We start from the raw sequence: 15,681 nt of genomic DNA on the forward strand, positions 1-15,681 counted from the left end.
CAGCTGGAGGCACCCTGTTTGGGAATCACTGGCGTAGAATACCCCTATGTCCACCCCTATGCAATCCCTAATTTAGTCCTCAAATGCGCATGGCGCTCTCTCACTTCGGAGCCCTGTCGTATTTCAAGGAAACAGTTTAGGGCCACGTATGGGGTATCTCCGTACTCGCGAGAAATTGCACTACAAATTTTGTGGGGCTTTTTCTCCTTTTAACCCTTATGAAAAGGAAAAGTTGGGGTCTACTCTAAAAAAGTTTCACTAACATGCTGGTGTTGCCCTTTACTTTTTATTTTCACAAGCTGTAAAAGGAAGAAAAGACCCCCAAAATTTGTAACGCAATTTCTCCTGAGTACAGAAATACCCCATATGTGGGCGTAAAATGCTCTGCGGGCGCACAACAAGGCTCAGGAGTGAGAGCGCACCATGTACATTTGAGGCCTAAATTGGTGATTTGCACAGGGGTGGCCGATTTTACAGCAGTTCTGACCTAAACGCAAAAAAATAAATACCCACATGTGACCCCATTTTGGAAATTACACCCCTCACGTAATGTAATAAGGGGTACAGTAAGTATTTACGCCCCACAGGGGTCTGGCAGATTTTTGGAACAGTGGTCCATGAAAATGAAAAATGTAATTTTTCATTTGCACAGCCCACTGTTCCAAAGATCTGTCAAACGCCAGTGGGGTGTAAATACTCACTGCACCCCTTATTAAATTCTGTGAGGGGTGTAGTTTCCAAAATAGGGTAACATGTGGGGGGGTCCACTGTTCTGGCACCACGGGGGGCTTTGTAAACGCACATGGTCCCTGACTTCCATTCCAAACAATTTTTCTCCCAAAAGCTCAATGGCGCTCCTTCTCTTCTGAGCATTGTAGTGCGCCAGCAGAGCACTTGACGCCCACACATGGGGTATTTCCATACTCAGAAGAGATGGGGTTTCAAATTTTGGGGGGCATTTTGTCCTATTACCCCTTGTAAAAATTTAAAATTTGATTGAAAACTAGCATTTTAGTGAAAAAAATAAATAAATCATTTTCACATCCAACTTTAACGAAGTCAAACACCTGTGGGGTGGTATGGCTCACTGGACCCCTTGTTACGTGCCTTGAGGGGTGTAGTTTCCAAAATAGTATGCCATGTGTTTTTTTTTTTCTGTTCTGGCACCATAGGGGCTTCCGAAATGTGACATGCCCCCCAAAAACCATTTTAGAAAAACTCACTCTCCAAAATCCCACTGTCGCTCCTTCCCTTTTGAGCCCTCTACTGCGCCCGCAGAACACTTGACATACACATATGAGGTATTTTATTACTCGAGAGAAATTGGGTTACACATTTTATGAAGATTTCTCTCCTTTTACCCCCTGTAAAAATTCAATAACTGGGTCTACAAGAACATGCGAGTGTAAAAAACGAAGATTTTGAATTTTCTCTTTCAATTTGCTGCTATTCCTGTGAAACACCTAAAGGGTTAACAAACCTTTTGAATGTCATTTTGAATACTTTGAGGGGTGCAGTTTTTATAATGGGGTCATTTGTGGGGTATTTCTAATAAGAAGGCCTTTCAAATCCACTTCAAAACAGAACTGGTCCCTGAAAAATTTTGATTTTGAAAATTTTGTGGAAAATTGCTGCTATACTTTGAAGCCCTCTGATGTCTTCCAAAAGTTAAAACATGTCAACTTTATGATGGAAACATAAAGTAGACATATTGTATATGTGAATCAATATATAATTTATTTGGAATATTCCTTTTCCTTATAAAGCAGAGAGCTTCAAAGTAAAAAAAAAAAAAAAAATTTTAAAATTTTTTTATCAAATTTTGGAATTTTTCACCAAGAAATGATGAAAGTATCGACAAAATTTTACCACTAACATAAAGTAGAATATGTCACGAAAAAACAATCTCGGAATCAGAATGAAAGGTAAAAGCATTCCAGAGTTATTAATGTTTCAAGCGACAGTGGTCAGATGTGCAAAAAATGGCCGTGTCCTACAGTGAAAATTGGCTGGGTCCTTAAGGGGTTAAACGTACTAGTTTGAGATTTTTTTTTTTTTTTAAGTGCAACAATAATAGAAAAGTATCATTTTAATCGTATTGACCCACAGAATAAAGAACACATCCTTTTTACCGTACATTGTACAGCTTGAAAACAAAACCTTCCAAAATTTGTCAAATTGTGGTTTTCTTTTCAAATTTCCCCAAATAGTATTTTTTTTGGTTGCGCCATACATTTCATGGTTAAATGAGTGATGTCATTACAAAGGACAACTGGTCACACAAAAAAACAAGCCCTCATACTAGTCTGTTAATGAAAATGTAAAGGTTCCGATTTTTAAAAGGCGAGGAGGAAAAAACGAAAATGCAAAAATAAAATTAGCCTAGTCCTTAAGGTGAAAATGGGCCAAAAAAATGTATTTATAAAAACGCTGGGCATCGACGTAGTTCACCGAATCAGAAGTCCTCTGCATAAACGAATCTGAAATAAGAAAAAAAATTAAAATAAATAAAATTAAAAAAAAACAGAAAATTGGTTAGTACATTTATAGTGCCCTCACTTAGGGAAAAAGCCCATAATCCAGCTTTTCCTAACAGGTAGCCTCTAGCTGTTGCTAAGCTACCAACCCATTATTTCCAGACAGCCTTTGGCTGTCTAGGAAAGATATAAGTTGGAGTCTCGCTGTTTCTAAACTACAACTCCCATGAGGAATAAATGAGCCCCCACACATCCCTGTATATGGAAAAATTTTAAATGTTAGAGGGGTCAGAAGGACAATTTTTAACATGCTAATTTTCATATGAATAGTAAAAAAAAATTTTTTTTAAAGCAAAAACAAAAATCAAACCTATATTAGGCCCCTTTCACACTGCCACAAAAGTCCGTCAGGCACTTTTTTTTCGGGCCTTAATGGACCTTGTTTTTGACCGGGTTCCAACAGGAAACAATGGGTCCCGGCAGATGCCATTCACTATTATGGGTGCTGTCGCGCAATGTTTTTGACGGGAGTAGAAGGAGGAAAAAACTTTGCATGATGTATTTTCAGTTTGCAGCTGTACCCTTATCTGGGAAGCACACTATCAGAGGAGACTGGCTGCAGACAGGGCATTCTGACACTGGAGGCTGCAAGGCAGTTGAGGAAGGTAATCTTTTTGCACTAAAATTCCATGTGCCTCCCTAGGTACTGCTGTTAATCTGTGCTCCTGGCCAGTATCTGAACATAAATCAGTCTCATTCACTCTCTGTTGGCTAACAATACAGGGAGAGATTTATCAAAACATGTAAAGAAAGAGTGGTGCACTTGCCCACAGCAACCACTCATACAGCTTCTTTAATTTTTAAGAGGACTTTAAGACTGAAAGAAGCAATCTGATTAGTTGCTATATGCAACTGTCCAACTCTTCCTCTACAAAGCTAGTAACAGGGCTGGGCCAGAGGTTGTGACAGCGGGCATCAACAGAGCCCGAAAGGTCGCATTCACTTTGAATGGGGTCCGTCAGGGTTCCATTATATGACGGTTATTTTACATATTAGCAGAGAGAAAAAACTGACCTGCAGGGTTTTTTTCTCCTCTAAAACCCTGTCGTTTTAGTGGAATCCATGAATCGAGCTCCGAACGTGGATGTGAACCCAGCCTTACTTAGTTCCCCTGCAGAACAAGTATTCTGAGCTATACTTCAGACGCATCAATGCTCAGACAGGCATGGGCCCCATTCATTTCAATGGTCCAAGCTAGTCAGCTAGTAACTACTTTTGGAACATTTTCTAGTGTATTCAAGATCATTCCAAGCCAAAATTTTTATATGCTTGGAAAATAACCGAACGTGGTCACTAGCTGACTAAGCTCGGCCACAGAAATGAATGGGGCCTATGCCTGTCTGAGCAACGATACGTCTGAATGTAATTTTGCCAATGTATATGTGCTTCAGAGGCACAAATCATGATGTAAACCTCCCCAGGGTATGAGCGTACTAAGTAATGTCCTCACTAAATACCTAACCGGCATACTTTCACCAAAGGGTTAATAGCGCGCGGCACCGCGATCAATGCCGTGCGCTATTAGCCACGGGTCCCGGCCGTTGTAAGAGGCCAATTCCGACCCACTATGACGCGGGGCCACGCCGGGGGGGGGGGGTCCGACCGCTGGGGCCCCGGCTCGCTGGCCAAAGAGCGCGTGCAGTCCACCGCACTCGCCCCCTCAATACAGCGCTATAGCATAGCCTGAGTGCTGCCTTCGGCAGTCTCCGGCTCCTTGGATAAGGGATAAGTTGGACTACTCCTTTAAGGGGTTATGCACTGCCTTATTGACAAATGGGACATTTTTGACAGGCTTCACTGGAAGACTGAACATGTTCAATCTTACAGTGGTATTCATATCAGTGTCTGAAGTTCTGTAGTGGAAATTCTGCTAGGTGCGCATAACAGCAGAAATCCCATTGTAGTGAATGGTATTGTTCTGCAAGGCAGAATAGGTGCAACATTTCTGGCAGACAATTCTCACAGATTCCATGTTGCAATTAGTAGTGTGCAAAATTTCCGTAATGAGAACGAGCGCTTACAATTATGTCAGCACTGTGGTGACATTATCAATGCATTTTTTTTTTCGCATGTGGTATGTTCACACGATGGAATTTTAGCAGAATTCCGCCATAATTTGCTGCCTTTTGACTTAAATAGGATTTCCCAGTGCAATTAAGACAGCAGAATTTCTGCGGAAGGCATTCTGACGCGAAAGTTCTGCATTTGGCATTCCACAAAAATAAAAGACCAGTCTGAAATCAGTGGGGCTTGATTTGCAACAGAATTCTGTGTTTTCAGTTCTGCAGAATTGCAGAAATTCCGCCATGTGAACATACCCATACTGTATGTTCTATGCTGCCTTCATCTATTTAACCCCTTAAGGACCAAGCCCATTTTAACCTTAAGGACCAGGCCAATTTTATTTTAGCGATTTCGTTTTTTACTCCTCGCCTTCTAAAATCCATAACTCCTTTATATTTCCATCTACAGACCCATATAAGGGCTTGTTTTTTGCATGACCAATTGTACTTTGTAATGAAACCTCTAATTTTACCAAAAATGTATGGCGAACCCCCCCAAAAAATTTTTAGGGAGGAAATTTTTATGAAAACCACAATTTTGCACATTTTGGAGGGTTTTGTTTTCACAGTATACACTTTACGGTAAAAATGACATGTGCTCTTTATTCTGTGGGTCAATACGATTAAAATGATACCCATGGCTACATACTTTTATATTTTTGTACCGCTTAAAAAAAAAAATCAAACTTTTTGTACAAAATCAGTAATCTAAAATTGCCCTATTTTGACCACCTATTACTTTTTCATTTTTCCATAAATAGGGCCGTATGAGGGCTAATTTTTTGCGCCGTCATCTGTACTTTTTATCGATACATTTGCATATATAAAACTTTTAGAAAAATTAGTATTCCTTTTTTATATAAAATGTGACAAAAAAGCAGCTTTTTTGGGCTTTTTTTTTTTTTTTTTTTACTTTTACACCAATTCCCTGAACGGGATAATTAACCTTATATTTTGATAGTTCGGACATTTACGCACGCGTCGATACCAAATATGTTTATTAAAAAAAAAGGTTTACACTTTTTGGGGGTAAAATGGGAAAAACTGACAATTTTCCTTTTTATTGGGGGAGGGGATTTTTCACTTTTTATTTTTAAATTTTTCAACTTATGTCCCCATAGGGGACTATCTATAGCAATCGTTTGATTGCTAATACTGTGGTGCAGTGCTATGTATAGGACACAGCACTGCTCAGTATTATCGGTGATCTTCTGCTCTGGTCTGCTCGATCTCAGACCAGAGCAGAAGACCCCGGGAGACGGCCAGAGCCAGGTGAGGGGATCTCCGGCCTGCATGCTGGATGATCGGATCGCCGCGGCAGCGCTGCGGTTGATCCGATCATCCATTCAAAGTACTGCACTGCCGCAGATGCCGTGATCTGTATTGATCACGGCATCTGAGGGGTTAATGGCAGACATCCACGCGATCGCGGATGTCGGCCATTACCGGCGGGTCCCCGGCTGCTGCTAGCAGCCGGAACCTGCCGTGTACGACGCGAGCACCGTTCCGATGCTCGCGGTCATACACAGGACGTAAATGTACGTCTTGGTGAGCGAAGTCCCGCCAAACCAGGACGTACATTTACGTCTGTGGTCGTTAGGGGGTTAAAGGACAAGTATGGTAAAAAAAAAAACATATCCCCTATCCGAAGTATAGGGGAGAAGTTACAGATTGCGGGGGTCTGAGTGCTGGGGGCTCCTATGATCTCCTGTTCGGAGCCCCAGCTTTCCTTCACCACAGCCCCCTCCATATAGCTCTATGGGAGAGCCATTCGGCAATCTTTGGCTCTCCCATAGAGCTATATGGAGGCGTCTCAGCCTCGCTTCAGGCAGGGGTCATGACGCACCACTGTGAAGGAGAGCCGGGGGCCCCAGCGCTCGGACCCCCCGCAATCTAAAATCTTTCAGATAGGGGATACGTTTTTTTACCATGATACTTGTCCTTTAACGGCATAAAATCTGCAACATACACAGTACATGCGAATGTACCCCCTTAGGCCATATTCACACAGCGAGCATTTCCGAGTAGTATGGCAGAAGAGTCCCACTGATTTCAATGTGATTCTGCTACACTGTGCACATAGCAGAAACATCTGCCACAGACATCCCAGCAGATGTTTCTGCAGATTCCGCTTGGAAACGCATTGCAGTCTATGGAGACTAGGGATCGACCGATTATCGGCCGATAATCACGATTTTGGGCATTATCGGTATCGGCAATTACCTTGCCGATAATGCCCCCCACCGCGTCGCACCCCCGACCCACCGCAGTGCTGGGCGGTATACCGGTATGGATTTTTGCCCATACCGCTATACCGGTCGGGCCCCTCTCCCACCCTCCGAGTCAATAAAAAAAATTAAACTTACCCGGAATGTGGTTGGTCCGGGCCATCCATCTTTCCTGTAGTGTCCGGGGGGGCGTTCCGGGTGAACCGGTCCGGGCTGTCCGGCAGTCATCTTCTCCACTCCGGGCAGGCTCCAGCCTAGTAGCTGCATAGATGCCGCTACGCCATGACGTCAGTTGCGTAGCTGCACACGGGCGTCACTGCGCAGCGGCATCTATGCAGCGTACTAGGCCGGAGCCTGCCTGGAGTGGAGAAGATGACCTCCGGAGAAGAAGGACAGCCCAGACTGGTTCACCCTTCACCCGGAACGCCCCCGGACACTACAGGAAGGATGGACGGCCCGGACCACCCTGACAGGTAGGGGGAGACAAGCGGGTGGTGGCGGCGGCGGCCTATGGCACCGCAAAAGCCACTGCAGTGCATTGATTTAAAGCAGTGCCCGCTTTAAATCAATGATCTGCAACGGTGTTGCGGGGGGGTAAATAGCCCATAACTTATACCGGAATATCGGTATAAGTTATCGGCTATCGGCCCTAACCTCCACCGATTATCGGTATCGGCCCTAAAAAAACGATATCGGTCGATCCCTAATGCAGACTATACATTTTCAAGGAGACCTAGTGTGGACACATCAAGAAAATGTGTGCCTGTATTTTTTCGACAAAAATTCCGCACATTTTTGGCTGTGTGAACATGGCCTTAGAGTCTGTTCACATGTGACAGATTTTCACTGTGGAAGTTGAAAGATCATGTCATGTGGACATACCCCTTAAAGAGTACCTGTCATCATCTAAACTTTCCCTGATCCCCCTTCCCATCTGTCCCTTTCTCTAACTATGCCTATCCCTGTGTTTATTGAGGTTTAAAATAGGGATCGACCGATTATCGGTATGGCCGATATTATCGGCCGATAATCACGATTTTGGGCATTATCGGTATCGGCAATTATCTTGCCGATAAGCCGATAATGCCCCGCCCCCACCGCACCGCCACCCCCTCGACCCGCCGCACCGCCGACCCACCGCACCCCCCACCGTGATGCTAGGCCGTATATCGGTATGGATTTTTTCCCATACCGCTATACCGGTCGGGCCCCTCCCCCACCCTCCCAGTCAATAAAAAAATTAAACTTACCCGTAATGGGGGTGGTCCGGGCCATCTATCCATCGTTCCTGTAGCGTCCGGGGGCGTTCCGGGTGGTCCGGTCCGGGCTGTCCTTCTTCTCCACTCCGGGCAGGCTAAGGCCTAGTACGCTGCATAGACGCCGCTACGCCGTGACGTCAGGAGCGTCGCTGCGCACGGGCGTCACTGCGCAGCGACGTCTATGCAGCGTACTAGGCCGGAGCCTGCCCGGAGTGGAGAAGATGACCGCCGGAGAAGAAGGACAGCCCGGACCGGACCACCCTCCACCCGGAACGCCACCGGATGCTACAGGAACGATGGATGGATGGCCCGGAGCACCCTGGCAGGTAAGGAGAGAGAAGCGGGTGGTGGCGGCGGCGGCCTATGGCCCCGCAAAAGCCACTGCAGATCATTGATTTAAAGCGCCCGCTTTAAATCAATGATCTGCAGCGGTGTCGCAGGGGGTTAAATAGCCGATAACTTATACCGGAATATCGGTATAAGTTATCGGCTATCGGCCCTAACCTGCACCGATTATCGGTATCGGCCCTAAAAAAACGATATCGGTCGATCCCTAGTTTAAAACACTGTGGAAATACCTTTTTTCATCATTCTTCATTAGCTCAGGAACACTGTCTTTCTGAGGAGTGGAAGTAGGCGGGTCCCGGCAGGCATGATGTCACATGAAGCTTGGCTGGGACTCTGCTTCTGCCAGTCTTCCTGTATGCTGCTCTCCCTCTGCAGCAGTGTTTCCCAACCAGGGCACCTCCAGCTGTTGCAAAACTACATCTCCCAGCATGCCCAGACAGCCAACAGCTGGCACAGAGCAGGGAGTGCAGTGAGATGATACAATGTATAAGATAACGTGTGGTGAGGGGCAGGGAGAACACAGAGCAGGGGGGAGAGGGAGGTGACTGGCTGTTATATGAGAGGCATGTGCAGGCTTGTAGCTCACAGTACTGAACTTCCGGTGGAAGGACCAAAGCCCTTCAGCATTAGTCCTAAAAGCTGTACACTTACTATGAAAAGCATAGGATGCTGCTTGCAGACCAGGCATAGAAGAGTGACCCCTAGTGGCCAAAAGTATAAAATGAAAAAACTGGTATAAATATTAATATTTTTTAATGAAGATATATTACAATATGGCCCTCATTTACTATTCTAAACCCGACCTCTTTTGTCGGGTTTTTTTGGCGCATCTTTGTCTGCGCCATGTCGCAGACATCGTGCGCCAGTCTGCGACACTATGCGACATTTTTTCCCGACGGACCCGATGTGGATTCTCCCAAACCCGAAAAAGGGGCGTAACCCGACATTTCTGAGCTTTCCCACGTATTTATTAAGGTTTCCAACCCGAATTTGTTGAATTGTTGTGGATTTTTTCCCGACAGCTCAGAGGAGTTGGAAACCAAAACCTACAAAACCCACGTGCGACAAACAGGATGCGACATAATAATAAATACCAGGGGAAAAAAGCAGTCGGGTAAGAAAGCAACATAGACTTACAACCCGATTTTCTTAGTAAATGAGGGCCTCTCTCTTCATTAATGATTATGAACAACATATTAAAAGTTTTTGTTGATGACAGGTACTCTTTAACGACAATGGACGTAAATGTATGTCATGGTGCCGTGGTACTTAATGCAGCATGACGTACATTTACGAAGCGGTGCTCGCGTCATGTCCCGGCTGCTATCAGCAGCCAGGGACCCGCCGGTAATGGCGGCCATCCGCGATCGCGCAGATGTCTGCCATTAACCCCTCAGATGCCGTGATCAATACAGATCACGGCATTTGCGGCAGTGAGGTACTTTGAATGGATGATCGGATCGCACACAGCGCTGCCGCGGGGATCCGATCATCCAGCATGGCAGCCGAAGGTCCTCTCACCTGGCTCCAGCTGTCTCCCGGGGTCTTCTGCTCTTATCTGAGATCGAGCAGACGATCACCGATAATACTTATCAGTGCTATGTCCTATACATAGTAGGGATCGAGCGATATCGATTTTTTAGGGCCGATGCCGATAATCTGTGGCCTTTCAGGCCGATAACTTATACCGATATTCCGGTATAAGTTATCGGTTATTTCTTCACATTTTATTACCAAAAAAATAAAAAATTCGAAAAAAAGTTACAAAATAGTAAAACCTAAGCAAAAGTGTTACTGATAAAAACTACAGATCATGGCGCAAAAAATGAGCCCTCATCCTGCCTTATATACAGAAAAATTAGAAAATTATAGGTGGTCAAAATAGGGCAATTTCAAAACATACTAATTTTGTTCAAATGGTTTGAGATTTTTTTTTTTTTAAACGGTATTATAGAAAAGCATATAAGATAGGTATCATTTTAATCGTATTGACCCACAGAATAAAGAAAACTTTTCATTTTTACCGGAAAGTGTACAGCGTGATAACAAAACCTTCCAACATTTGCTAAATTACGTTTTTCTTTTCAATTTTCCCACAAATAATATTTATTTGGTTGCGCGTCCAAAGGGCTCAGTCCTTAAGGGGTTAAAAAAAACAACATGACGGTAGTATTTCCTCAGAGAAGGCAATGAATCCCACCAATGTATGACAAGTGTTTCCAAACCAGTGTGCCTCCAGCTGTTGCAATACTACAACTCCCAGCATGCCCAGACAGCCAATGCTGGAAGTTGTAGATTTGCAACAGCTAGAAGCACCCTTATTAATAAACACTGGTATGGGCAGACATCATGAAGTGGGATCCAATGCTGCGGACTATACAGGTCAATAATGGCCTCCTGCACACTGACTACTCTACCCTATACGGTCCAGTAACAATAGTCGTCCACACGGGATATCGGGGTCCTGTATACACTTCCTGACGAAACCTTGGTAAGTACACCGCACACTAGGCGCATACTTGTGTTTCTCTATGCCCGGAAACGTGTCTGCCGTAGAGCAATCCCGCTTGTTGGTGTGAACTGGCGCCTGTCCTCTCCTTCACTGACCTGCAATGTTTCCACCTCAGGTGACTGGTGACATTCGCGACACCACGTGACGTGAGAGCGCGCGGACTGCTCTCACAGCGCGCTAGTCTAAGCGCCAAATTCTCCCGCGCTCTGATCTTCTATCACGTGATGTCGCCGCGCGCTGATGGTCACTCTCCATGGCAACTGTCGCGTGGCAGCGCTGTGCCAGGGGACGGTCCCAGAGTATCCGTGCCACACACAGCGCCCTGCTCACTACGGGCTCGTCATAGTTCTCCACCCACTACAAACTACTGCCTCTCTCCTCATACATTGCCATGGGGTACTACATCCACAATATTAGGAAATCAGCACTGGGACCCAAGCCCACGTTTAAAACAAAAAAAAACATAAAACAAACGTAAGACATTAAGTGTACATATCACTTTAACAGATACTGACATATTATAGTGACATATCAGGAGGTTGTATCTGTGGGACCCCCACTAATCTCTAGGATGTTAAAGGGGTACTCCGCTGAAAATATCTGTCTGATCGCGGGGTCCCTGCCGCTGGCGACCCCCGTGATCTCCGGGCACGCAGCAGGGGCGTCCAGAACATGGAAGCTTGAAGCTTCCGTTTTTGTGACGTCACGCCACGCCTCCTCTATTCATGTCTATGGGAGGGGTGTGGCGGCTGTAGTTGCCAGTCATCCGGCATGGAATGGAGTTCGCTCTGTGCATGGATGACTAAGATGCCGCAACGGAGATCGCCGCGGTCCCCAGACCCCCACAATCAGACATCTTAACCCCTATGCTTTGGATAGATGATAAGATGTTTTTCTGTGGAGTACCCCTTTAAGACATACATGCACTATGCCCCTTCATTTTTACTCTACACGTATAGATAGCGATATACAGAACTGCCAAATGTCCTATTGCCTTCCAGTGTAATTCTGTATACTGCTTGCTATATGTAGAGGTCGGTGGTGGTCTCAGCGCCCACCATTGTTCCAGTAAAATGACAGCATGCAGAGGATTTGCGACGGAAGCCCAGAACAGAGCCTCAGACACAATATTAACCCAGCCTAAGGGTGCATTCGTATTTTCTGCAGAGACTCCACAGTAGATTTTGCTACCGTTGACTTAACCAAGTCCATAAAAAAAATACAATAATGTCAGATTTGAAAATTTTCCATGGACCAATTGAAGTAAATGGTAGCTGCAGATTTTGTGCATCAAATGTGCTGGGGAAAAATCAGCAAGGATACGTTTACTCAGGTGGGATCTACTACGTTTTCCGCTGCAATTTTTCTGCAGCAGATTACATTGATTTCAATGGGGTCTGCTGCAGATTTTCCACCACAGTTTGATCCGCAGTGGGACACTCGCTGTACATCCTGCCCCTAGGGTGCGTTCACATGTGCATATTTTGCTGCACATTTTCTGCAGCTGATGTTACTACCCATTGACCTCAACAGGCAACATAATCTGCTGCAGAAAATCTGCAGCAAAATACACTTGTATTAATGAACACGTTTATGTCACAAGGATATTGCCAACTTCTGGGACATGCACAGTATTGACAATTAAGAGGATGCAGGGTGGGGTAATGCTGTATCCAATTTACTGGATCTTTCTGGCATAGGCTGCATTCACACTTCGTTTTTACATTACGGGTGCTGGATACGGCTGGGGGAGGGGAAAACCGGGCTCTCCCATACCCCAGCCGTACCAGCGATGAAATCCATTTACTTTAATGAGCCGACCAGAGTCAAACGGTGATTCCGGTCGGGTCATTTTTGACCCGTATGCGGTTTCCTGACCGGACCTAAAACCGTAGTATACAGGTCAAAAATGAGCCGACCGGAGTACCGTTTGACTCCGGTCAGCTCATTAAAGTAAATGGAGTTCAGCACTGGTCCGGCTGGTGTACGGGAGAGACTGGTTTGCCCCTCCCCCAGCCGGATCTGGCACCCGGAATGTAAAAACGAAGTGTGAATATATCAGGGCCTCATGGTTACTTTGGGCTTTCCATACTAGATGCTGTGAAACACTAATGTGTTTGCTGTCACCTACAGGTATGCCACCACTGCCAGTCACTGTTCTAAAGTAGCCTCGGCCCCAGCTGCTGAACCTGAACAGGTAGCCCGAGCCGCAGCAACTCAATTCAATTTCTACAACAAAACATTCTGCTTGTGAACTTGCCATAAGACCATGTTCACATAGCCTAAAATGTGCGGAATGCGCGCCCCGGAAAACATAGGTGGACATTCCACACATTTCAATGTTCTGGAGGGCGCAAGGACCACTCGGAAATGCACCGTCTACTAGAAGGCAATTCATTTACGAGCGGAATCCGAAGAATAGACATGTCTATTCTTTCTGCAGACGCCGGAATCGGGATTTCTCGAGGCAGAAACATCTACAGTGGAAAATTCGCCGTCTGCACAGTGCAGCAGAATCCCATTGAAATCAATGGGACTCTGCTGCAGCTGAATTTCCAAGCGGAACATTCCTGCGGAATTCCGCTCTGAAATTCTGCCATGTGAACATAGCCTTAGAATGCTTGCATGTGTGCTGTGGATTTGCATGGGGAAAATTCACAGTGTATTACAGTAGATGCAATGTGATTTGGGATCCTAAAAAACGTTTTTAAAATGCCACAAGGAAAATCATTATAGAATCTGCACATAAACTTACCTGCAATTCAAATTCTAAACCTTGTTTTGGCAAAACTGCACTGTGTAAGCACCCTCAGGATGCTCCGAAGGCTCGTTTACACTATGGAATTGAAAAGCAGAATCCGCAAGGAATGACTGGAAATTTAGCAAAGAAATTCCTTGTTTAGGGTCTATTCACACGTACAGTATTCTGTGCAGATTTGATGCGCAGGATTTCAAGCTGTGTTCAGTCATTCAGTTTACATTGAAATCTGCAGCAGAAAATCCTGCGCATCAAATCTGCACAGAATACTGTACGTGTAAATAGACCATAAAGGGGTATTCAGGCTTAATACACTATCCAAAGGATAGGGGATAAGATGTATGATCGCAGGGGTCCCGCGGCTGGGGACCCCCACGATCACGGTGGAGCCCCCGGGATTCTGAGCAGGGCGCTGCCTCCGAGACGGGGACGTGATGTCACCTCCCAGTGACATCACGCCACCTCCATTCATGTCTATGGGAGGGGGCGTGACGGCCTGGAGGCATGTAGTAGGGGATCTGGTAGGTGATGATGCCATCTTGTAGTCAACAGGAAGTCAGAACTCAGTTTTGACATCCTGTGACTCGTATTAAGCACAGAAACTTTTTTGAGTCAGACTGGGGATCAAATGACAACGTTACAGTAATGAAACGCATACATGTAGCTGTGCTGGAGTAAAACATATGTCGCTGTATCACTAGTGATGGTGAGTGTATCAGGGGCGGATCCAGAGTCGAGTCTCGGGAGGGGCACTATTAGAGTATTTTGTGTTGGCAGACAGAAAACAAGATGTTGCTCACGGAACTTACAATATTATTAAATGTATCATACAGTCCTAACTTTGTTTAAGACTCTTAGGCCACGCTCATATGTCAGAATAATTATCAAATATACCAATTGCCGCAGAATGGGAAAGTGCTAAAGAGGTTTTTACCATTTAAAACTACAGCTCCCAGTATGACATAAGCACTGGTAAGGGGATGCTGGGAGTTGTTGTTTCACCCATCATTACTGCAGAACTTACAAGTGACTCCAGCTCTGATGGGACACACACAGGAGGATACAGAATGATATCAGTGACTACAGGTGACGTCTTCTCTATAGTGAGGAGAATACACAATGATATCAGTGATTACAGGTGATGTCTTCTCAATAGTGAGAATACACAATGATATCAGTGACTACAGGTGACGTCTTCTCTATAGTGAGGAGAATACACAATGATATCCGTGACTACAGGTGACGTCTTCTCTATAGTGAGGAGAATACACAATGATATCAGTGACTACAGGTGACGTCTTCTCTATAGTAAGGAGAATACACAATGATATCAGTGACTACAGGTGACGCCTTCTCTATAGTGAAGAGAATGTACAATGATATCAGTGACTACAGGTGATGTCTTCTCTATAGTGAAGAGAATACACAATGATATCAGTGACTACAGGTGACGTCTTCTCTATAGTAAGGAGAATACACAATGATATCAGTGACTACAGGTGACGCCTTCTCTATAGTGAGGAGAATGTACAATGATATCAGTGACTACAGGTGACGTCTTCTCTATAGTCTTTCCTTATCTAATTCAGATGGTACATACCGCCAGGACTTGTTCCAGCTATATTTTCTCTCAGCAGAACTTGACGCCCAGATGGTTTCTATGTCAGCGGATTCTGATCCTCTATATGAAAACAATACTTATTATAATACTGCCAGACACTGTATTCTTCTAATATAGTACCGCCACACACCCTCTGAATATAATTCTGACACACTGTACCTCCTGAATATACAACACACTGTACCCTCTGAATATAATACCGCCACACACCGTACCCTCTGTATATAATACTATCACACACTGTACCCTCTGAATGTAATACTACCACACACTTCACTCTCTGAATATAATACTATCACACACTGCCCTCTCTGAATATAATACTACCACACACTGTACCCTCTGTATATAATAC

The 15,681-nt window shown here is 45.0% G+C and overlaps 1 long non-coding RNA gene across 1 annotated transcript in view; it reads right to left on the minus strand.

Moving 5' to 3' along the window:
• Window positions 1-1,756: 1,756 nt before the first annotated feature.
• LOC130273861 (uncharacterized) overlaps window positions 1,757-15,681 on the minus strand; it is a 28,047-nt gene continuing 14,122 nt past the window's right edge. Inside the window, exons 2-3 of the long non-coding RNA XR_008844150.1 lie at window positions 15,306-15,386; window positions 1,757-2,480 (exon numbers count right to left, since the gene is read on the minus strand). This is a non-coding gene — a long non-coding RNA (uncharacterized LOC130273861). The remainder of the gene's footprint in view (window positions 2,481-15,305; window positions 15,387-15,681) is intronic.

This window comes from Hyla sarda, chromosome 5 (genome assembly GCF_029499605.1).
Source record: "Hyla sarda isolate aHylSar1 chromosome 5, aHylSar1.hap1, whole genome shotgun sequence".
NCBI classification, from domain to species: domain Eukaryota; kingdom Metazoa; phylum Chordata; class Amphibia; order Anura; family Hylidae; genus Hyla; species Hyla sarda.